Genomic DNA, 18,496 nt, shown 5'->3' on the forward strand with positions numbered 1-18,496 from the left:
AATGGCCCCCGCCAGGATCACACCCCTGCCCAATAATTGCGAAAATATTAAACATTTGCGACAGAGAAACGATACTGAAGTACTCAAGGGAGGGAGGGGAGATCACACGAAACAACTCCAAGATAGTGATCTATCCGGACTACACTCCTACAGTGCAACGCGCGAGGAACTCTTTTGTGCCAGTAAAGGCAAGTTTGCGAAAACTCAACCTCAAATATGTGCTCCTATACCCTTCACGCCTGAAGGTTATCTACAATGTGAAGGCGATATTTCTGGAGACCCCAGCGGCAACGAATATGTGGCTTGAACATAACAATTTAGCCAGAGAAGACCAACCCATACTGCGAGAAGGTACTAGATGAACAAGAAGTAAACTGCACCCAAACCCACGCACGATAACGCATGAGGGTATGACACAAGTCAACCACGTCTGACTGCAGCCACAACAATCTTAGCTGCAAAGGCAGAAGAGCACACGAGTTAACACATAAGCAACGAGCTGTGACACTGCTGTTAACTATTCCGGACGGGGCTCCGGGGTCCACACATGCAGCTCACTACAACCCACCCCCCCAGAACCTGTGCAGGCCAGATGCCGGCACAACGCCCGCGCCTAATGACCTGTAATGGTCCAGACGACGCAGGAACCTCTGAGCGTTGCCTGTTACAAGCAACTGCTAGAGGCAGTTCTTTGTTGTTCAGTCCTGTTTCACAGTTGCTTTACTCTGTTAAACCACTCACCAGAGTGGAAGTTGAAATCGTTAAAACGATCCACAGTTGTGCCTTCAGCGAGTACATGGGTGGAGGAGGAGGAGAAATCGGGGTCGGGTAACCCGGAGGGGAGGCGCCCAAGCTCCCAGATAGCCAAGCAAGAGAAGAGGGGCAACAAGGAACGAACACTTGCATCCTTCCCCGAGCTATCATGGCCACACGCATTAAGGTCTTAACCTGGAATGTGAGGGGACTGGGCACCTACCTTCGCCGAAACAGGATCAAATCCTACCTGCATAGGAAGAAGATCGGACTAGCCCTCTTGCAGGAAACCCATCCAACAAAGGAATCAGCAGCAACGCTACAAACGCACTGGGGTGGACAGGGATTCGGCGCTACATACTCCAAATACGCCAGAGGGGTGTTTACATGGATCAGCCCTCAAATCCCCTTCCAACTAACCAGGACCGAGTCAGATCCAGATGGAAGGTATGTGATATTGTGGGGCCATATTGAGCAAACTGAAATATGCATGGTGAACTCATACCTCCCCAACAACAACATACCAGCCCACTTAAACCTGATGTGCGCCAAGGTCACTTAATACAGGCACAGATTTTTCATCTGGGGGGTGATTTCAATTGCGTCAGCAACCCAGAACTCGACAGGTCCACACCTCTCCCCGGTGGAACGCCAGGATCCACTATGGCGCTGAACACCATGCTGGACCGCCTAGACCTGGTGGACGTCTGGCGAGAGCTACATCCAGACGACCGGGGCTACTCCTTTTACTCATCTCCACACTAGGATCGACTACGTTTTCACTAGTAGAGAAAACCTCCCCCAGATCGACATGGCACAATACCTAGGTCGGACCATCTCTGACCACTCACCATTAACGTTGGAATGGAGCATCATAGCCCCCAGATCCCCAATACCCACATGGAGAATGCCCACAGAAGCATTAAAGAACCCAACATTCAGGGAGGACCTCAGGTATTCCCTAGAGAACTATATAGCAGAGAACATGGGCAGTGTGGACCGCCTAATCACGTTATGGGATGCCCTAAAGGTAGTTATACGAGGAGAAATCATAGCAAAGGCGGGAGGCATCAGGAAACATTTACGAACTGAGCTGGAGCAGTGGGAAAACGAGATTGAACAGCTGGAATCCGACACCCAGGGCACCCAGCAAGAGGAGGACAAACTCAAGCAAAACAGAACTGAATGCAAAAAAGCTTGCGACAGACTAGCCAAGTTCGACTATACCACCAGAACCAATAGAGCGCACACCGAAGCAGATAAGCCCAGCAGACTACTAGCCTGGTTATGCAAAAAGGAACACCCCAAGCACCTAACCACAGCCCTGTGAAGCACGGATGGCACGCTGCATCAAACCCAATAGGGCATCAATGACACTTTCAAGCAATTTTACGCCCAACAGTATTCTCACGAAGCCCAAGTACCCCTAGACGAGATTTCGGACACACTAGAGGAGATAGAGCTACCTAGGCTGTCGCCCACACATAGCGAAGCACTAGATGCAGCCATCACCACGGAAGATATATCAGAAGTAATTAAGTCCCTGGCCACGTGCAAGGCCCCGGGTAGTGATGGGCTACCCTCTGAATTTTACCTGACTTACGAGCCAAATCTAACCCTACTGCTGCATGAGGAATACGAATTGGGGCCTTGCCGGAAAGCATGCATGAAACATTGGTGATTCTGATGATTAAACCCAACAAATCTGCAGAAGATTGCGACTCCTACTGCCTGCTTGCAATGCTCAACTACGACGTCAAAATATTGACCACGATCCTTGCCAAGCGGCTCTCTAGGGTAATAGGAGAAATAGTGCACCCAGATCAGAACGGCTTTATGCCAGGCCGCAACACCACCGCCAATCTTCGCAGACTCCAACACGTCATGTCCCAGGCCGATTGAAACGGAGGATCCTACGCCCTGTTATCCTTGGATGCCATCAATGCATTCACTTCCATCTTTTGGGAATGGCTAATAGCTGTCCTCCGTGAATTCGGCTTTGGGGAGAAATTTATCAGATGGGTCAAAGTACTCTACACCAAACCAAAGGCACGAGTAAGAACTGGACGGCTTGTCTCCGCGGCGTGGCACATAAAGAGGGGCACTAGGCAGGGTTGCCCGCTTTCCCCCCATGCTTTACATACTTGGGCTCAAACCCATTGCCATATACTTCAGAAAGCAATTCTTCGATGCAGGTGTACGATCGCACGGGGTAGATAACATAATCTCCCTGTACGCAGATGATGTCCTCCTCTACGTGAGGGATCCGCACCAGAACATCCCGACTATGTTGGAGGTCCTCGACAATTTTGCCAAAGTAACAGGAATACGATTCAGCAGACAAATCCTGCCACTTTCCACTGGCTGACCTCAAAGACAAACACATTGATCACCTACCTTCACTGGGTGTGCAATGGCAACCAAATTCATTTCGTTATCTCGGAGTCAACATTCTACACACTCCTGAGCGCATGCACGAAAATAACACTGTGGCGGCGTTGCCCCCCCTACGCAAATCGATAGGGTTCTGGTCACGACTCCCCCTGTCCATGATGGGAAGAGCGTCCATCATTAAAATGATTGTTCTTCCCAGGTTCCTCTACGGATTCCAAAATGTGTACTACTACATCAAAGCCCCCTTCTTTCGCTTACTTGAGACGATACTCAAGGACTTCTTATGGGGCAAAGGCAGACACAAGATGGCGCTAACCATATTAACTCTCCCACATAGATACTTCCTGACCTGGAGAAATATTATCTGGCAGCCCAGCTCAGCTTTGTGGCCAAATGGTTGGCTGATGATGTCAATTCGGAAACAGCGCTTCTACAGCAACCAATCGCTCCAATACAGCTGAAGGAACTCATATGGGCACCCAAACACCTCCCTGATGAAACACCCTTACTGCCCACTCTGGGAAGACAGGTGTGGAATAGAACAAAGTCACTTCTCCACCTGAAACATGCATACACTCCGGACATCCCGCTCCTCTCGGATCTGTGTCAGAACAGCGTTGATCTGGCAACCACAAGATACTGGGAGAGGAAGGGAGTGTACACGTGGGGAGACTTATAAAACGAGAGCTCCTTCCGCGACGTCCCCTCATTGCAATCAGAGGACGATATACCCACCGGTCAGTTACTGTGGTATCAAAAGATTTGAAAGCTAGCACGAGACAAGTGGGATGCATGGCCCGAAGAGCCCAAGTCCAACTCCTTCATAACACTACTGTATAATTTGGGAGGGGGCTGGAGACCGGTGTCTCAAATATACATCCACCTAATAGACAGGCCTAATCCCCGTCTGAACTGAAACGGGACAGGGACCTAGGGCGTGAAACGACCGACGGAGAATGGGAGAGAGCTCTGGCGTTCCCCATGGAGGTATCCAGGAACTCCAGATTCAGATTAATTCAACTAAACGTACTGTACCGCTCCTATCTAACACCGAATAGAATAGAGAAGTTCAGCAAGCAACCCCATCACAACTGCCCGTGGTGCAACAGAGACAAAGCGGACTTATGGCACATGTTCTGGGAATGCACCAAGACCCAGCAGCTCTGGGCCGAGGTAGAGCAAACCTGTAGAAGGGCAGGCATGACCAGGTATGAATGGACCCCCAGCGAGTGCCTCCTGGGGACTTACCCCAGATTAGCAAAAATTAAACACACCGTAAAGCTCATGGACATGGCATGTATCCTGACCAAGAGGACATCGCAATGGCATGGAAGCGGCCGGGTGGCCCACGACTCCAAGCATGGCATAGTGAACTGGAACGATGGGTCGGGCGGAAACTTCAGCCTAGGAAGACAGTGTTGCTAAATCCCCAGAAGATGCAAGCCAGGCACTGGACGATTGGAAAGCTTTGACACGGGCACTGTTCACCCCTCCAATGACGAAAAGCCCCCATGAACAGCTCGCCCCTATGTCACCTGATCTGACCGCCACGAAGTCACCTAAACAGACAATTGCCAGAAATAGAATGGATCCCTCATTCTTGTACTCCTTCCCACCCCCCAATAACTCGCCCATGCGGAACTTCTCATTAACCACAAGGAGACAATTAATGTTAATGTTAAACGTATGTTATAACATACTTGCCAACCCTACCGATTTAGGCGGTAGGATACCGCCTTTTAAGCAGTCGTACCGCCTACCGACTTTCCGGGCAGCACTACGGACTTTCAGGCCTGTCTGCCTGAAGCCCAGAGCACTGCAGCATCCAAAGGGCGTGACGGCCCATCTCAGATTTTGATTGATGACAGAGGCGTGCGCTCTGACTTCAATCAAAATCATCTACACAGCTGCAGCATTGCGAGAACAAGCATGTGAGTGCTAGCGAAACCACATCCTTACAATGAGCTTTGTGTGTGCGGTTTCTCGCGCTGTGCACGTATGGAGATCCAAAATCTCAGTTTGTTCTCTGGCCTGTGTTCGCATTGCATCCGATCATTGCGTAGGTAGTTTTGTTAGTGAAGTAGGAGGTGTGGGGCACATCTTTTAGGGTGATTCTGACAAGAGGCTTTTTGCTTCTTAATACTAACATTACGATAGTTATTCTATTTCTGAAAGCATGCATGCCAAACTTCAGTAATTCCATTCTGGAGATGATAGTCCAATCCTAGTTATAACTTTGCATTCTGGGACTTGTAGTCCTGGATTGATAATGGGTAACTATAGCACTACAAAGTCAGAATGCAAAATTATAAAAAGGAATGGACTAGCATCTGCCAAACGGATTGGATAATGTTGACATGTATGGAGAGGGTGCGTCCGTGCATCTTGTTTTAAGATATAAAGCACGCTCTTTTTTTTCCGGCATCTGATTTGTATGTTTGTTTACGTTTTTTCTATGTAAACCCTACACATATAGGCAATAGGCTACGTGCTTTTTAAGTATTCCTGCCTTGCCTATAGGTTTTTGTGACAGACCCCAACGTATTGATCAGTCAGAAGTGGTTATATATTTGTACACCAAGCTCCTTTAAATGGTCTGGGAAGTGCATGTTAAGATACTGAGTGGGTAGATAAAAGTTGTTGCTACAGAAATTGTACTTTATCTGACACATCATTTACACCTGACGATTCACTTATCTTGCTCCCTGCTTAGTTCGATAGCGTTATCTTGTTTTTTAGAGTATGTAAACCTATTTCGATAGCGAGTTTTTGTTTCAGTTAACTCTTTAACATCATATGTGTATCTGAAAATGTATTTCCTGGATGGCAGCTAAAATACAGGGATTATTTAGGCTACTGCTTTTAAAGCAGTCCTACTGCCTACAGATGTGGGTGGCGTAGCCTACTGTTTTTTACAGTGGCAGGTCATTTATGTGATTCCAAGGCAGTCTGCTTAAGACTGGCCCAGGACAAAGCATGCAACACATTAGATAGTTTGTCTGTGCGGTGGGCGGGTGATTACTTTGAGTGATGGGCTCAGACCAATCCAGTGACCTGACAGCGACATGACTCTGCCGTGCACTCTGCCAGGACAGGCCTTAGGTGAACCACCAGTGAAGGCAAGTGGCAGAGCATACCACCATCAGACAGCATCTGCCTATAAGACTGAGGGGGTATCAGTCTCCATGTCATTCAGTGTTCATCTTGCACTGCAGGAATAAATATGTATTGCCCGGGCTGCTGTTACAGAGCAGTGGCAAACATTGCCTACGAACTCTGTGTGATTACCTTCTGTGAAGTTAGGTAACTGAATTTGGTGTTAACTTACCATTCAGAATTATACATTTTAAACATTTGAACATCTTTTCATGTTGTGCTGTTTCATGTGATGTGTATTTTAGAACGCTCCAGTGGTGACAACAATGTATGTTTTGTATTTTCCTGTGATGTAATTGTTATGCAAATCATTAGTTTTGAAACTTGAAAAATCCTACATCTTTTTGGCCACACAACGTTGGCAAGTATGTTATAAACGTTGTATGTTGAAGTTTTATACGATTAAATATTAACGGCTGATTTCATATTGACATGCTCACATCATGCCACAGGTGGCAACTATTGTCATACTACTGTTATACCTATAACAAATGCCAATAAAGACATTTTAAAATAAATGGGCTCCATTCATGTCCTACGCAGAACGCTTTCCAGTACTCATGCAACAAAACAAAAAAACAACCACCCGTTGGCTGGATTGAACCACAAGCTGAAGCTCTATTTCCAGGCAGAGTTCTCCACCGCTGGTCCCCCGGTTCCACTGCCAGACGCCGCAAAGAATGAACTATGCGATAATTTATGCTTTTGCTAATACTGATATGAACTGTGCTATAATCCATGCTCTTGCCAATACTGATGTTAATTGTCTAACTGTTGTTTCTTTTCCTTGACAATAAATAAAATATCCATGTTCGCATACACTGCACCTGGGACCTGATGATTGAAAATCAAGATTTGAACAGACTACGTCTCCCAAGGTCCTTCATCCACCAGACCGCTTCGAAGCCATAATAATGGCAGGTTCAAAATTGCTGGGAGCTATTTAGCTCCTGCTCCTAGTTCGAGAGAGCCTGGTTAGCTAGAAACGAAGAGTTATCAGGAGATACTTTTAGCTCCCCAGTACGAGGAAGTACTGTTGGCTGTCTCCACACCATTCCCTGTCTGCTGTGTGCTTCGTGGCAAGTTTCTACACTTGAAAATCAGAACCCTTTTTGGCAGGAGGAAGTCTTTTGCTGCAACACGGAAGTTGCCTGACCTGGACTTCAAAGTAACTTTAATAACTTAGGGCAGGGGGGTGGTGTTGAATTAGCTATATCCTGATTATCTCCCCTTTTGTGCCTTTCTCCCCTTACAGCTCCCGTGGGATTTGCCTAAACTCTCAGGATCCTCCCCTAACTCCACCCCTTTGTACTTACAAATAGCGAGTGCCCTGCGCATCCGCGCGCGCACTCGTGAAGTACGAGGAAGTACTGTTGGCTGTTGTCTGTGGGCGGTGAGCATCGTAGCCTGCCCTGTTTGTATTTCAGGAATTGGCCACTTTGAACAGAGCCGTGTGTGTGGGGCGCATACTGTGGTGCTTGTTTCGAAGTACTAACTGATCGACCCTAGACTAAGTCAATGGCTAAAGTGTACACGCTAAAATCTAACATGCCTAAAATTGTGTCCCTTGTGGACAAACCTTATGATTTTCAAACTACCCCAAAACGTATTGTGAATGGCTCCTATCCGCGCATAATTGTGCGAGGTCGCTCCTTATCCCACACCAGCGATATCAGAAAATTTTGTGCGGATAGCTCTGAAGTCCATGCCTGCAGCGAAAAGCTAAGTGAGAAGGTTGCTGGGGTAAATTTGAGTATACCTATCTCCTCCCCGGCCATATGTAGAGAGGGTACTGATTGTGAAAATAGCAACAAGGGTGTATCTGAAGCTTTAGCAAGTAATGAAAGAATGAATGAAAAGGGATCTAATTGTGAAAATAGCAACAAGGGCATATCTGAAGCTTTAGCAAGTGATGAAAGAATGAATGAAAAGGGATCCGAATGTGAAATCAGTAACAAGAGTGGACCTGAAGGTCACACAAGTGATGAAAAAAGTAATGCAAATGCTGGAGCTGTAGATCTTTGTACTCCCTCTGACTCCCTTTTGGCTGCTTTTTCAGAAGAGAATCTGCTGGGGATTTTTGCGTTGTCAGCCAACAAAAAGACCTCAGCGGACATTCTTGTACATCCTATCGACACCCTTCCTATGGATGTCAAATCCCCAGACAGCTATCCACCAGAAGTAATGGTAGAGTCTGATGATGCGCTTATAGCGACAGTTGATTCATCCACTATTGACGCCATAATTCAACCATGTGTTGAAGATGATGTTGATCATTTATCTCAATCCCCCGTGATGTTTCCAGAATGTTCCCAAGAATCCTCTATTTTATCAATTTCCTTTACGCAACACTCCCCTCGGCGTGCTATCGCCTCTAAGGCAGTATCTCCAAATTTTCAAAAACCCCCCTTTCCTCATCCAGCGAAATCGCTTTGCAAGCAATGAATACAGCTCTGTTCACCTTGGCTAAGCTATATGAAACCCTAGATGCGAGACTGTTAGATCAAAACTTTCTACTAAAAGAGCTGCTAGAAAGCAAAAATGCGGTCAGCTTGCCTGTTGCCTGTCCTATTAATGAAAATACAAACATTATTTCTAGATCTGTTAGCACGTCAGTAAGTGTAGCGGAAGAAGTACTAAGAATGACCGAACCAGTGCTTTTGCTCCAAGAAGATAGTATGAGCAACTTGAGTGAAAAGAGAATTAAGAAAGCAAGCTCCAACTGTGTGGGCCAGGACATGAGTGTAATTGAGACAATTGACCTCAGAGTGGGGAAAGATGAGGAAATAAAATTATCAGGGAAGATGTCAGGTGTTCAAACTGATAAACCTACTTTCTGTCCCGCTATAGGCACAGAGACCTACAATATATTCAGTGTTACTAAAAAAGGGAAAAAACATATAAATAATCCCCAATCTGTTCTAAAAAAAAACAAGAATCAACAGATTTCAAAGACGCAAAAGAATAATAACTCTCAACAGTTTATTAAGAATATCTCTTTACCTGATAAAAGTTGTCAAGAGAAAAGTGCAGCTATTGTTCGGAAGTATACTGCCATTAAGAGGAACAAAGTTACCCAACACCCCATTAAGCTAACAGTGGCAAGATTTTGTAATTCTAATAATACTGTTCCAATACATGAGCCTCTTGATAATCTAGTGTCCGAAATCACTAAACAGGATCTGAGAGAGGATTCTTCAAATCCTATCAATATAGGGCAGCCACCTTTGATGAAAGAGCAGATGAGTTTTCCTGACAACCAGGTACCGAAATACTCATTTCTAACCTTAGATGAGAGACGCGAGGAGATCATGAAGTCGATGGGAGTATTTTTCTCCCGCCCCTCTGACCTTCCAAGGGCCACAATGAATAAATCCTTTGAAACTGGTCTTAATCAGACGGATAGGCAGAATCTGTTAGAGCAAGGTTCAACTTCTCTCCAGTCCAAAAAAACATCACATGAGAACGTGATGCCGGCACAGAACCAAAAGACCATAAAAATGATGCCGAGGACCAGACATGATAAATGCAATGATCAAACTCATGTAAGCTTAATCTTACAATGTAGAGGTGGGGAGTATGGCATGTATGACTTAAATCGGTCATCTGTGCTCAACATTTTGCGCACTATCCCAATTTTACAAGGAATTAAATCTGAGGATATGGCTCAGATAGAATTCATAGATGATCAAGATAGTGCAATTGTGAAAATATGGATGACCTCAGACATAGTCAAACACACGATCTGGCAGGCAAGGGATGATATCTTCCATTTAGGGTTCGCATTGCACAATCCTTCGGCTACATCGGTAGTGACCAATACTATTCCCGTAAATGTAGCCAATATATTCCCCTCAAGTTCAACTAACGGTATAAATGGATCCATACGATGTAGTAGCAAATCAGCCGACCCTTTAATGATAAAATGTTTTACAACAGGTGGAAACCAATCACGAATGGTAATGACTGCTGCTTTGAATGAAAGGCTGAATGAATGCTAGCTGCCTTGTAATGGGGCTAGAATGAATGTCCAATTGGCCTCTTGGAATACAAGAGGTCATGCACATCTCAGTTCATCTTCAACATCTATTTTTGGTATGTATGACATTGTAATGCTTCAAGAGGTTTGGTTAACTTCTTCTCCGGCTTGGGAGAACCATCAGGTGATTTTGGAACCTGCAATTAAACTTCCGAGAGGTCGTCCCAAGGCGGGCCTTCTCGCAGCCGTAAGATTAGATCATGGGTGGAAGATCGAAGCATGGGCCGCACCTAATAGCTACACCCAGATGGTCCGAATCTCCAACAAAGACCATATTATTGCCTGTATTAACTTGTATTGGAACCATTTAGAGATCTCTGACAACCGTTTTTTTAGGGACTTAAATAACTGCCTGAATATGATTGACAGAGATCCTCTGGTGAAATTCATAATTGTTGCAGGTGACCTGAATATGGATTGTGTGTGCTTGAAAGGGGGAAAATTACGAGAAACTAAAGAAAAATGGAGTTCACTGATGACAGAAAGAGGTCTTAATATGATAAATGGCTCAGTCGAGGGTGATGTTCCACCAAAAGCCACATGGCAACAAGGTAATGCTACATCAACCATCGATTATATATATACCAACTGTGAACTCTTTTCTATAGCTACCTATTTTGAAGTGCTGCACCAAACTAAAAGTGATCACAACTTGCTCCATCTGTCCTGGTGCTTACCAGTCAAGAATATTCTAGAATCTGGTAGGAAATATATGCCAAATTTAGGAGTCTCTACCAATGGCAACCGCTTTAAGTGGACTGCATCGAATCTCAGCAAATTACTGCAAGCGATTTCATATCCGAAAGATATTACAAACCCTGACTTGCACTATATACAAGGGGACTATGTGAGCATACTTCAGAATTTTAAAAAATCTGCTCAATGTAATGTCAATGCTCAGAAATCCCATACGCATGCATATGATGAGGAAATAAGGTCCAGGAAAACAGCCCTTAGAAGAGAGATACGTTATATTACTCAGCAAAATGCCTCTAATAAGGTTCTTATGATATCCAAATGTAAAAACAGATATAGGAACTGGATCAAACAGCGGAAAGCAAAGATGATTTTGCAGGATGCTCATACTATGTTACATTCCATAGCATCCAAGAACTCTGCATTAATATGGGGACTGATTAAAACCTCCTATGGGGACACACAATCCATAAGACAAATCAACCTAGTCCCTGAAGAGGTTTGGGTTCAATATTACACCTCTCTGTATGCCGAAACGCATATCCCTGCCCGGATGTATCAGATGGATCATACTGGGAAATATGACCTAGAATATGACACCATAGATATTGAAATGTTTATTAAGAAACTGAGTACATCTAGGGCCCCTGGTCCTGATGGTCTTTCCAATATTATGCTAAAGGGAAATCCAGAGGCGTGGGCTGTTATTTTGGGTGCGATTTTTGAACAGGTAATTATCAGCAGAAGAATTCCTGCCTCCTGGCAAAAATCTATTATTGTACCCATCTATAAAAAAGGAGACAGGCTCAACCCCAAGAATTACAGACCAATTGCTCTCCTTGATGCACCTGGAAAATTTTTTGCCCGTTTGATTCTGAGGGACTTTAACAAATGGTCACAGCAGGAGAGAATAAGAGATCCGTTCCAGACGGGGTTTATAGCTGGTCTTGGCACTTCTGTAAATCTAAAAGTGTTAGATGCAATTAAACAGCACGAACTTCAGCTTAACCAAGCGGTCTTTATGGCTTTCATTGACTTTGAAACTGCTTTCGACTCTGTCTCAAGAAAATTATTATTTAACAAGCTAGCTAAGAATACATGCCCAGAATACTTAATTCATTGGATAATCCAATTTCATTCACAAACCTCAGTACAAATTCGTTTGAATATGGATGGCTCTCTGTCGAAAGCAATTAGTACGCACAAGGGATTAAAACAGGGATGTCTATTGGCTTCGACCTTGTTTAATTTCTTTATAGCAGATGTGGTGCAGGATTTTAGAAAGATTTTGTCAGATGCTCCGCGGCTAGGGAAATGTGCTGTCCCTTGGATGTTTTATGCAGATGACCTGGTCTTACTCTCCAAAACATCCTGTGGATTACAGAAGCTACTAGAACAATTGGGAGAATATGTTAAACGAAATGATCTGGTCATAAATGTGTCAAAAACTAAAACTTTGAAAAATGTACCCAATAGAACCTCCAGTGCAGTGCGGTTCTCGTGGTCACTAATGGCGGCGCCATTAGAGAATGTGACGCAGTATAAATATCTAGGGCTAAATGTTAATACACATAAGGCTGATTTCCCCTACTGGGAGGAACTGAAAAACAAAGTTAATACTTCAATCTCCCAGGCTTCCATTATTAAATATGAATACTGTTCTTTCTCCATGAAACCCATCATTTTGTTCTATTGCCAGAAAGTAGTACCGACAATTCTTTACGGTGCCGAAACTAGATCGTGGAGAAATGAACTGGCATGGTCAAAAATGGAAGGCAAATTTTGGAAAAAGATCATGAATATTCCTAAATCTTTACAGATATGCCTGCTGAGATATGAACTAGGATTATCTTCTCTTTACTGCATGTATATGTGGAAACTATGTAGTCTATATCGTAAATGTCTAATGACTCCGAAAGACAACTCTCTTTTGCATGTCCTGTCTATTTATATGGAAAAAAGCGAGCACAAAGTAATGGCCAAATGGCGTTTGCAAGTGGAGCAATTTTTATTAACAACAGAGGTCTCTAAGGAAATGTTGATATCTAACCCAGACAGAGCGAAACAGAAGATCATAACATGGGATTGGATTAATACTTATGAGCAGTGCCAAAAGACCAAACATGCATTTACCCATAGGATAATTGTTAAAAAAATCAGAACAACTGAGAGTTACTTGTTGAAGTTCCCTAATTGTAAAGCTAGACTTTCCTTCTTAAGATTCAGAATGAATTGCTGGCATACAAGAAATATTTTGGCTAAGTGGAACCTTATATCTAAGGAAGAGGACGTTTGTAGATTTTGCAAAACTCCTAACGTATCTGAAACTATATATCACCTAGTCGCAGAGTGTCCTGTGTTACTGAATATGAGAATTGAACACTTTAGGAAACACTTTTGTACTTATACATATCTATCTACTGAACTGTTTTGGGATAGAATTTACAACTCGCAGCTAACTACGGTGAGAATAGCAATTTTAAATTACATGAAGGCTTTAAAGCTGAAGGAAAATATCTGTGAATCTGACCTGAATTGAGTATACGATACTTTTTATCTTTACTTATTATAATAGCATGTCTTAGTATGTCTGAGTATCTATATATACTTTTTAGAGTGTCATTTTAAATGTGTTAAAACAAAATTGTGATATTATTATAGATGTGAATATGTAGGTAATCTTGTGTTTTACACTTTTTGCTTATTTTCCGTTTTTCCTTTTTTGAAAAGTTGATTTTTTCAACTGTGTCAATAAAAAAAAAAAATAAAAAAAAAAATATCCATGTTGAAAAAAAAGTCTATTGCATTGACAATAAACCGATAAACCAAGGTCCTTGTTTAACAGAACTTTAAATAATCCGATATCCAGAACAACTCACCTTATCCTCCTATCTGTCAATGTGTTCCTTCTCCGTTTCCTGGGTTACCTCTACGGTGCAGCACCGAACACAAGTTAAAAGTAAATTTCAGCAAACTCGATTTCCTTCAACCATCAGCGAGGGTCCCTCGCGTCTTTCCCTTTTAACTGGAAGGGAAGAATTGCGCGAGCTTAAAAAACAAACACGACAAGAAATACTCATCACGGTCTCTGTGAGGCTATAAAGTGATCTACGTCCTAAGAGGGAGGGCAGCCATTGGCCGGAGCGTTCATCTGATGCGCATTATCCACTCACGTCAACGGAGGGGTGGGGGAAAAACCAGTCTCTGAATGAGGAAGTAGAACAGTGGCTAGGAAAGCAAAGCAGACGGCTTAGGAATTGACATTGCAGTGGTTCGTTTCAGGGTTGGTTAAGGGTGCGGGAGTTTTCCCAGAAAAGTGAGAAGTTTATTTTTTAGTGGAGGCTCATTCACGTTTGTTTAATAACGAGCTTAAAGGCAAAATGTGTTTTTATACTTCAGATGCTCTTTCATTTCTACGTGACTTCAATTTTACAATGTTATGGTATTGGGCATATATAGCGCCTTTCACCCGTGGTATGATCTCAACTCGCTGTAATTGGCAAAAAAAGGCACATAACACCGAGTTTAATTTTTGCAGAAAATAGTCTTTTAGCCCTCTTTGCTTTTGGAGAAATATGTCCTGAATGTTATATTATCAAAAAGCTCCAGGCAGCCCCATATCATGATTGGCGCTCTGAGCCAGTCCTGTCCCACTGCATGATGATACTTGTAGTATAATTTTGCCATTTTGAGTATGGTCCTACAAGTCCCAGCATTCAAAGTTAAAAGACAAGACTGGCTCAAAGTGTCACCCATGACATGGGGAAACTTACCAGCTATGTTTTCACTTCACTGTAATATGTACATAATAGTGCTTTCTGATATAATATGTTCACCTAATAATGCGACCGAATAATAAATAAAATATTGTGAGGGATTCCTGTGCACTAGATCACCATCACCACCCCATCCAACTCTTACCCCCGCAACCCTTAAATTGGGAGACTATTACAAAAAAAGATGAATGTACCTTTATTAAAGGTGAAAATGTGAGCTTCGTCAGTCCACAGATTGCGGAAATTGACCATGAAATGCTGATTCACCTTGAACAATCTGTTGAATTGCATCAGACAGGATGAATCTTGTGTGAATACATACTGGTTGTTTATTACAAACAATTAGAGTGAAATGAAGTTTTGTCCCTCCGATGGGGGTCCGTGGAGTGCTAACAGACGAGAGATGGATCTGCTGGGTTGACGGTGGTAATAAGAACAGAAGGATGGTGTAGCTTGTGGTTATCACCATATCCATGCGCTATTAAGGCAGCTTCTGACCTCATATATCTTGTAATTTATTTCCAGGTTTTGCGATGCCTTCTTCTTGTGTGTTTCTAGGCCATGTTATGCAATGCTAAGCTATGCCACACTAGGACAGGCCACGCTATGCTAGTGTGCAAAACTGGTGTCCGCAATTTGTAATCAATTTGCCAGGGCCTCCCTTCTGACTGACCACTGCATCCCGCACCATTTTACATGGGATGACGATACAAAGCGGCCAGAAACCCACCATGCTCTAGGAGCTGAATTAACCAACCACACACCACATCACCAACACTCACATCCCAAATGCAGCATTACTATGTTAACAAATAACTGTAAGGGATAGTCTTCTATAGTAAATACTCTGATAATAATAATAATAATTCTCTTTCTCTTTGCCATGTATTATTATGGAATGTTGAACATGAAAAAAAGACCATAGAAGAAAGTCACTCATTTGTAGTGCCCTGTGGCATTACTTTTTCAAAAACCAATACCAATTACCAAGATACCTTTCAGTGTCCGACGCTGGCCAACACCATATGCCTTCACAAAATCATAACACTGAAAAACTGCATGCCAAACACCCTTGGCCATAACATCAAAGCTCGTGGCATGGGACATCAGTTGATTCGGCTCCACAGGGTAACCACACCAACGCACAGTTGATTCCAAACATACCCACCCAATTTAATGCTGGAGCTAGGTCTTTACGTGGGTTTCCACTTTCAAAGCCATTTATTTATTTTATTGGTCATTTGTAAGGTGCTATTATATCAAGAAATAATGTTTGAAAGCCACCACAAGGCAAAGGGAACAAGGGAACAGCAGAAAATGGAATATGATAACAGAAGACGTTCTACTAGTAGCGGTCCTACTAGGCCATGTGAACATTTGGATCATGCAAGTGCAATTCTTGTGCTGGCTCCTAAACTGTGGAACAGCGTCCCGGAATCACTTAGGTCCGAAGTCAATCACTCAGTTTTTAGGAAGAGGCTGAAAACATACCTCTTTAGATAGGATCGTGGGCGCAGGACCTCACTCTGAGACCTTGCCGCTCAATAGCTAGCTGTACCATTTGTCCGTCTCACACGTGTTGTCCGTCTTGTTGTCTCGCAGTTTCAGTGTTCTTTGTACAAGCGCCCTGATGCCCTCGGGCTAACGGCGCTATATAAAAAACTAAATACATACATACATACATACATACAAAGAGTGAGAAGGGAAGGGGAACGGGGTAAGTGCTAGAGCTTCCACAGAGGGATGAAGTGCCAGGGGGCGAGTTGCAAAGGCAACAGGTAAGTGCCAGGCAGTTACCATAGTTGGAGGAGGGAACACAAGCCCATACAATAAGTTCAAGCTTGAGAGACAACACAGGCCAAGTGGTACCCGAAGCCAAGTGCAGAGGGAGGACGGGTATTGCAGGTGATCAGACAAGAGGCCAGGGCCCAGAAGGACACATAAGGGCCCAGACCACCAATCACAGCGACATAGGGTTTTGGCACGGGAGAGAGAGAGGGAAGGTGGAGGAGAAGAAGAAAGTCTTGAGATGCTTGTGGAACTTGAGGAGATCGGCTCAAGATTGATAGAAAGGGGGAGGCTATTCCAGAGGAGGGAGCCAGCAGAGGAAAAGGAACAGCCCCCCGCTCTCTGCTTAGAGAAGTGCTTCAAAAACAGAGAGTTGGAGGTGCTACAAGATACCAAGGGTGTCATGGAGCCGTTTTATGAGGATGGAGTGATTAACCGTGCCAAATGCAGAGGAGATCGAGTATAATGAGAACATCAGGTGAGCTAGAATCACGAGATGCGAGCAGTTCTTTACGGGTGTTCAGGAGAGCAGTTTCTGTTCCTCTGGATGCTCAGACTCCATGTTGATGGTTGTGTAGGCAACCAAAAAGCTCAGTGTGCTGTGTCAGTTGGGGGGAGACCAACTTCTGCAGAGGTTTCCCAAGGAAGGGAGTCAGAGAGATGGGGCAGTAGTTAGCAGGACCCAGTGGCAAGAGAGTGATTACAGAAGTCCGCAAGTGCAGGGTCAAGGGAGCTGATATTGTCCTTAATCGTTCTGGAAGAACAGGGGGAGACCTGTTTTAGATGAGACCTTCATAGAGCGGACAACTCTAGTGACCTCATCCGATGTGATGGTAGAGAAGGAGGGAAGAATAGATGTGGGAGAAGGAGGGGCAGAGGGATAGAGGTAGGGGGGATGGCGGAAGAGAGAGAACTCAGAATGTCCTGAGTTTTGATAGTGAAGTAGGTGGCCAGTGCAGTACAGAGGGCCTGGGAGTGTAACGGTGAGGTAGAGACTGTGGAAAGAGTGGCAAAATGCCTGCAGATTTTAAAGAGTTGAGCCGTGTTGTTAGAAGCTCCAGAGATGCATGCCTGGATGTGGGACCTCTTCCTGGAGCGAATGGAGGGACAGTATTGCCTTCGGAGGAGGCGACAGGCCAGCTTACCAAAGGATGAGCTTGAAGTCTGCAACTTCCGATCAGGAGCTCTGCACTTGCGTTTCAGGGCTGCTAGATCAGAGTCATACCAAGTGTTACGCTTGGTGGCAGGTTTCAGACGGATCCACATAACAGGGAAAGACTATCAAGTGTGTTAGTGATAGCGAGATTAAGAATGTTGAGAGCAGAGTCAGTGGTTCAGTCAGTAGTTGGAGGGGGTGGTGAAGGTGGAAGCAAATCCAGCAACTGACACTCGTTTCATCAGACGGATGTCTGCAAACGAGGCTGGCAGAGCTGGAGGAGGTTTTGTTAGAAGGCAGAGAGATCCCAGGTGGGAGGAAAGGAGCGTATGGTCAGACCAGGAGATCGAGGTGGAGAGAGGGGTAGAGAGCAAGAGGACAGTATGGATGAAGTCATCGAGAGTGTGTCGGCATCGAGAGTGTGTCGGGTCGAATGGGTAGAACCCGAGGGGAGAATAAAGAGGGCGAGGGAGATGCAGAAGTCACGAAGAGAGTGGAGGCTCTGATTGAAGAATCCAGATGGATTCTGAAGCCACCCACAAGGAAGAGTTTAGTAGTGGAAGTTAGGAGAGAGGAAGTGAAATAGGCCCATTCTGAAAGAAAAGAGGATATAGGGCCCAGGGTCCTGTAGATAACGGCAATGGTCAAAGAGAAAGTGGGAGAGATGCCGAGCTTGCAGACCAGGCTTTCAAAGGAGGAGTAGGGCTGGGTGGGTATGAGGGAAAACTAAGCCCTCCG

The 18,496-nt window shown here is 44.4% G+C and overlaps 1 protein-coding gene across 2 annotated transcripts in view; it reads right to left on the minus strand.

Moving 5' to 3' along the window:
• Positions 1-14,199, minus strand: part of LOC138528336 (F-box/LRR-repeat protein 8-like) — a 370,015-nt gene extending 355,816 nt beyond the window's left edge. For both annotated transcript variants that reach the window (XM_069639876.1, XM_069639867.1), the window contains exon 1: positions 13,918-14,199. The gene's annotated coding sequence lies outside the window, so the exon portion shown is untranslated. The remainder of the gene's footprint in view (positions 1-13,917) is intronic.
• Between the last annotated feature and the right edge of the window lie 4,297 nt (positions 14,200-18,496).

Source organism: Ambystoma mexicanum, chromosome 1q, assembly GCF_040938575.1.
Source record: "Ambystoma mexicanum isolate Mex_15411 chromosome 1q, UKY_AmexF1_1, whole genome shotgun sequence".
Taxonomy (NCBI): Eukaryota; Metazoa; Chordata; class Amphibia; order Caudata; family Ambystomatidae; genus Ambystoma; species Ambystoma mexicanum.